Source organism: Triticum dicoccoides, chromosome 4A (genome assembly GCF_002162155.2).
Source record: "Triticum dicoccoides isolate Atlit2015 ecotype Zavitan chromosome 4A, WEW_v2.0, whole genome shotgun sequence".
Lineage (NCBI taxonomy): Eukaryota > Viridiplantae > Streptophyta > Magnoliopsida > Poales > Poaceae > Triticum > Triticum dicoccoides.
In genome coordinates this window covers 721,129,106-721,135,561 of record NC_041386.1, presented here as the reverse complement: position 1 = coordinate 721,135,561, position 6,456 = coordinate 721,129,106, and the positions used below count along the sequence as shown (strand labels likewise).

At 48.7% G+C, this 6,456-nt stretch overlaps 1 pseudogene; it reads left to right on the top strand.

Annotated features, from left to right (window-relative positions):
- Positions 1-2,368: 2,368 nt before the first annotated feature.
- LOC119289886 lies at positions 2,369-5,962 on the top strand (annotated as a pseudogene).
- The last annotated feature ends 494 nt before the right edge of the window (positions 5,963-6,456 follow it).

Here is a 6,456-nt window from a genome sequence, read left to right as displayed (position 1 = left end):
AAAAAAAACAAAAACCCCAGCCACAGAAATGCTGACGCGTGGATGCCTATTGGTCCCGGTTGGTACCACCAACCGGGACCAAAGGCCCTCCTGCCTGGGCTCAGCGACAGGCCACGTGGAGGCCCATCTGTCCCGGTTCTGGATTGAACCGGGACTAAAGGGTCAGGGCATTAGTACCGAACCTTTAGTCCCGGTTCATGAACCGGGACTAAAGGCCCTCACCAACCGGGACTGTAGGCCCTTTTTCTACTAGTGTAAAGATGCTGGTGCCCGGCCAGCACCTTTAGTACCGGTTCGAGGCACGAACCGGTACTAAAGATTCGCATTGAACCGGTACTAAAGATCTCCTCCCGCCTAGTCATTTGAACCGGCACTAATGGACACATTATTGCTGGCTCATATGCAAACCGGTACTAATGTTTCTCAGATTTGCCCCTTTTTCTACTAGTGTTGGTTCCACATGGTCAAGGTAAGAATATGATAAGTGGGTTTAGAAAATTAAAAAGAAAGCAGATGGCACGGTTGATAGATACAAGGCCAGGCTAGTGGCAAAAGATTTTAAACAGAGATATGGAATAGATTACGAGGATACCTTTAGTCTGATTATTAAAGGTGCTACTATCAGATTGGTTATGTTTGTTGCTGTGTATAGGGGATGGAGCCTACGACAGTTGGACGTGCAGAATGCGTTTTTGCATGGTGTTCTGGAAGAGGAGGTTTACATGAAACAACAACCTGGGTTTGAAAACAAGAATGCACCTTTTCATGTGTGTAAACTTGATAAGGCCCTCTATGGTCTGAAGCAGGCCCCGAGAGCATGGAATCATCGCTTGAGTAAGAAGTTTTAAGCCATCAGTTTTGTCCTTCCAAGTCTGATATTTCATTATTTATTTTCAACAAGTCCAAAATAACAATGTACATGCTCATATATGTTGATGATATCATCATTGCAAGCTCATCTGATGAAGCAGCGACATCACTCCTGCAAGACCTAGGCTCTGAGTTTGCCTGGAAGGACTTGGGAGATCTGAATTTCTTTCTCGGCATTGAAGTCAAAAGAAACAAAGATGGTATTGTCTTATCTCAGGAAAAATATGCTAATGATCTTTTGAAAAGGGTTGGAATGCAGGATTGCAAGCCTTCGCCAACTCCATTGTCTATTTCAGAGAAACTATCCTTGCATGAAGGTGAGATCCTAAGTCAGGAAGATAGCACTCAGTACAGAAGTATGATTGGTGCACTTCAATACTTAACCTTACTAGACCAAATTTATCCTTTGTTGTAAACAAGGTATATCAGTTTCTCCATGTGCCTACCACCTTGCACTGAACTGCAGCTAAACATATTATGAGATATGTGAAGTATACAGTAAATGTTGTACATATATTTAGTAAGTCTCAATCCACACTTGTCAGTGCTTTTACTGATGCTGTCTGGGCTGGAAGTATTGATGACAGACTATCCACAGGTGGCTTTGTAGTATTCCTTGGTCCAAATTTGATATCATGGTGTGCAAAGAAACATGCTACTATCTCCAGGTCTAGTACAGAAGCTGAGGATAAGGCACTGGCTAATACTACTACAGAAATTATCTGGCTTCAGTCTTTGCTGAAGGAACTTGGAGTGACACAAATGCAGGCTCCTTGTTTATGGTGTGATAATCTTGGAGCCACTTACCTTTCTGCTAATCCAGTGTTTCATGCCAGAACAAAACATATTGAGACAGATTTTCACTTTGTCAGAGAATGTGTTGCCAACAAAGAGTTGGACATTCGGTTTATTCACTCTGGAGATCAGATTGCAGATGATTTCACCAAGGCATTGCCTACAAGGAGCTTCGAGAAATTTAGACGTAATCTTAACTTGATCAAGTTGTGATTAAGGGGGTGTGTTGAAATATCTCATGTAGGCCTATGGGCCGGCGCATATACCTGGTATAGGGTTAGTTAGTTAGAGATATACTTGTATCTAGTGAAACATCTTTCTATCTCTATCTATGATTCTCTTGTACTCCAAGTTATGTATGCGCTTATGGGATAAGCCCCATCATTATCAATAAATACCTGCGGCCCTCAATCGAGAGGGTAGAATGCTTCCCCCACAATTTCTACACAAAATACCTTTGCATCCATCATCCATCCAAAATATCTCAATTAATTATGCATTTTTCAATGTGAGCACGAGAGCACTTAGGTAGAACATGGCCACAGCTTATCCACATGAATGCGTTAGCTGTAAAAGCGTTCCACGGCACGGGACCAGAAAAACAACAACTCCTGCTACAAATTGGGCTGCACTCCATGGATCTACCCATCAGTAGGATATTGACTAGTCCTGGTGAACAATGGTGTACGGCGTGAACTTGCTCATGCTCCTCCTGCTCATCGTCTACCACCTCCTCTCAGCTGAAGCAACACATCACACCAAAGAGGTAATGTTGCGGCAGCATTGTTACTCTTCTCTTTTCCGATGGCAACCTGCCACGCGTGATCCGTCACAACCGAAGAATCATGTGCTTTGAGTTTCACGCCATATTTTCTGATTTTTGACAACGATTGTCTACTTTTTATTCTGAGAATCAAATTTTCTTGTTCCAAAGTATACTATATAATACTATATTGGTTTGTATCCTTGTTTCAAACTGTATTGTAATTTTCATCGTGTACTAGCAAATTCACATTGAAACAATTGCGCTCTTATTTATTGGTAGACAACGAAACATTATGATATATACTTTGAAACGAGAAGAAGAAAAAGGTAACGAAACATGTTTGTAATTCTATGAAACAAATCAATTTTTTCACACAAACAAGAAATTGTGGCACAAATCTCAAATCAGTGATGGAGGATAGATTCATGAACGGGATACCGCGTCCACTGCAAGTAGAATAATATTTCCCTTGAAGTTGGTTTGTTTGATGACATTATTTTTGGTTCAGGCATCCTCATTGTTGCAGTCATATGTCGTCTACATGGGGAGTCCTTCAGCAGGCGGTGGCGTGAAGCTGGCGGAGGTGATGTGTGCCACCCACCTTGAGATGCTCGCATCCATTGTACCCCAGGAACGACGGTGGCTGACACATAGCTACGACCATGCGTTCGAGGGTTTCGCCGCCAAGCTCACTGAGGAGGAGGCCCTCGCGCTCTCTGGTTCAACCTCCACTCCATCCATTCGTTTCTTGCAGATTTGTTTATTGTTAATGGTGTTATGTATAGCGGATGGGCTGATTTTGTATTGTTTGGTAGAACACGAGAGAGTGGTGTCGGTGTTCCGAGACCCCGTGCTGCAACTACACACCACCCGGTCCTGGGACTTCCTTGACGTGCAGTCCGGCTTCCGTGCTGATGGCCAGGCACCCCAGGCCTCTAGTGATGTCATCATCGGTGTCATCGATACAGGTATCTGGCCGGAGTCGCCGAGCTTCAACGACGCCAGAATGGGGGACGTGTCGTCGAGGTAGCGAGGGCTATGTATGCAAGGTCCAGGCTTCAAGAAGAGCAGCTGCAACAAGTAACGACACATTTTTGTTTTTGCAATGTACACTGCATGATATATAGGCTTATTAAACATGTGCGATCCTGCATTTGTAGGAAACTCATCGGTGCGCGGTACTACGGCGATCAACCTGGCTCGACGGCACCAAATGCCTCCTTGGTCAGGGTGGCGCTGTCGACCGGCTCGCCTTGAGACGGCGTCGGTCACGGCACTCATTGTGCGTCCACGGCAGCGGGCGCGATTGTGGAGGGCGCCCACTACTACGGCCTGGCCCGGGGCACGGCCAAGGGCGGTGCACCGGCCGCACGTGTGCCCTCGTATAAGGTGTGCAACGAGGACCAGAACGGATGCTCCGGCTTGGCACTGCTTAAGGCCATCGACGACGCTGTGAGCGACGGGGTGGATGTGATCTCCATCTCCATCGGCATGACCACTACCGATGTGGCACCGGACCTACTCTCCGACCCCGTCGCACTCGGAGCCTTCCACGCACAGTAGAGGGGCATCCTCGTAGTCTGCTCCGCTGGCAATGACGGGCCCGACCCATCCACTGTCGTCAACACCGCGCCATGGATCCTCACGGTCGCCGCCTCCACCATCGACCGTGCCTTCCACTCTAGCGTAGTCCTCGGCAACAGGAAGATCTTTAAGGTACGGTGCACCAGCGCACCATTGCCATTGACGTGCATGTTTCAATGCTTCTTATCCTCGCTATCAACGCCACGAGGCATATCAACTGTCATGTCATGCATGTTAGGGGGTTGCCATAAACTTCTCCAACCAAAGCCTCGACGGAGAGCGCTACCCTATGGTGTTTGGGGCCCAAGCGGCAACCCGGAGCACACCGGCGTCTGAGGCAAGGTACATACACACAACAAGATCGTGCGATCTTTTGAATTTGTAGAGTTAATCGGTTGTTCACCACACCACTCATGAATTGCATTGCTCTGTAGCAACTGTTATCCGTGATCGCTGCGCAAGCGTAAGGTGTCGGGGAATATTTTGGTCTGCGTCCGCACAGACTCGACGATTACGCGGCGGATAATGAAGCTCGTCGCCAAGGACTCTGGGGCGAGGGGGCTGGTGTTGATCAACGACAAGGCCATGGAGGCACCGATCGACACGGGCAGCTTCCCCTTCTCCCAAGTGGGCTCCTACGCCGGCACGCATATACTGCGGTACATTAACTCCACCAAGTGAGTCACGAAACAAATGCTCCTACTACTACTCCCTCTATCTGGTCGGATATGTAGGACCTGATTCATATTTCAAGATTTATTTTAATCATGAAAAATATCAATAATTTACTATCGACATGTGTGCATAGAAAAATATATGGTTGAATTCATATTGTAAAGAAGTTTTTCGACGGTATGAATTTATTGATAAAGATCTCGTACATTATTGGTTTTGTCAACAGGCAATGTAAATCACGAAATACAAATTAAGCCCTTTTTTCCATGTATGGAAAGAATTGAAATGAATGACAATCGAACTATCAATGCTTCAGGAATCCGACGCCTCCCCACAGAGGACGTCAAGTTGTTCAAGCCTGCGCCCGTGGTGGCGTCCTTCTCGGCGCGCGGCCCTGCTGCCCTCACTGAAGCCATCCTCAAGCCCGATCTGATGGCGCCCGGGGTCAGCATCCTCGCCGCGATGCCACCCATGAACATGGAGGACGTGCCTGCCGGCAAGAAGCCCTCGTCATTCTCCATCAAGTCCGGCTTCCATGGCCTGCCCGCACGTCGCCGGTGCTGGCGCCTTCCTCAAGTCGGCCCACCCGCATTGGTCCCCATCCATCATAAAATCAGCTCTGATGACCACAGGTGCGTGCCTCTATCAAAGCAAAACAAAGCGGTCGGTTGCATTTCTAACTAAAGCGATTCACTGTGGTTGCTGCTGCATGCAGCAACGGTGAGGAACAACCTCGGACAACCGGTGGCGAGCAGCCGTGGCATGGCGGCGACCGGACACGACATGGGCGTCGGTGAGATCATACCGCTTCGGGCGCTCAGTCCGGGCCTGGTGTTCGACACCACCACAAGGGACTACCTTAACTTCCTCTGCTACAAGGGCTACAAGGACAAGGTCATCTGCAAGATCTCCGTCGACGCCCAGTTTTCCTGCCCACGCGGCGCGCCCTCGCCGGACCTCATAGCGAAGAGCGTCAACTACCCATCCATCTCCGTGCCACGGCTCGCGGCCGGGAAGCCGTTCGCTGTGTCACGCACCGCAACGAACATCGGGTGGTCTAACGCGACGTACGTGGTGGCCGTCGAGGCGCCGCCAGGCCTGTTGGTAAAGGTGTTGCCTAAGCGGTTGCTATTCTCGAGGCAATGGGCCACGGTGGCGTACGAGGTGAGCTTCGCTCATGCCGGTGCCATGAAGGGGTACGCTTACGGCGCGGTTACCTGGTCGGATGGCGTGCACTCGGTCCGGACGCCTTTCGCTATTAATGTCGTCTGATGGTGTGTGTGCCTCTTCATTTCATTTTCATTTTATTTTCGCCACTATATGTTTTTTACGTGTGTTCTACATAAGCCGACGGTGCTCGCAGGCTTGCCTTCGTCGTCGAAGCATCGTCGTTCACAACCCTTGCCGTCGTCGATTGTAGCCAGTGGCGGAGCCAGAAAATTTTGATAAGGGGCCAAGTGACATTAAAACAGATTGGGGAGGGCTAGACATTGCAAAAATGTGGCTTTAGCAGAAAAAAAATCACTTAAGCAAATTAGTAACAAATCACAGCTTTGTCATCGTCACCGGTTGCAGCCTTGTCATCACAACACTACTTGTTGTTCCCAGCGTTATGCGGCACGTCGCAGCTCCGAGTCCTATTAGTCGCAACATCAGCTGCTACTGGTTTCCAACGTCAGTGGCGCACGGTTGCAGCACCACCGCATCACGTTGCAGCTTCCCCGCTCGTGCTGGTTGCAGCTGTCATAGAAGCAGCTACTGTTGAT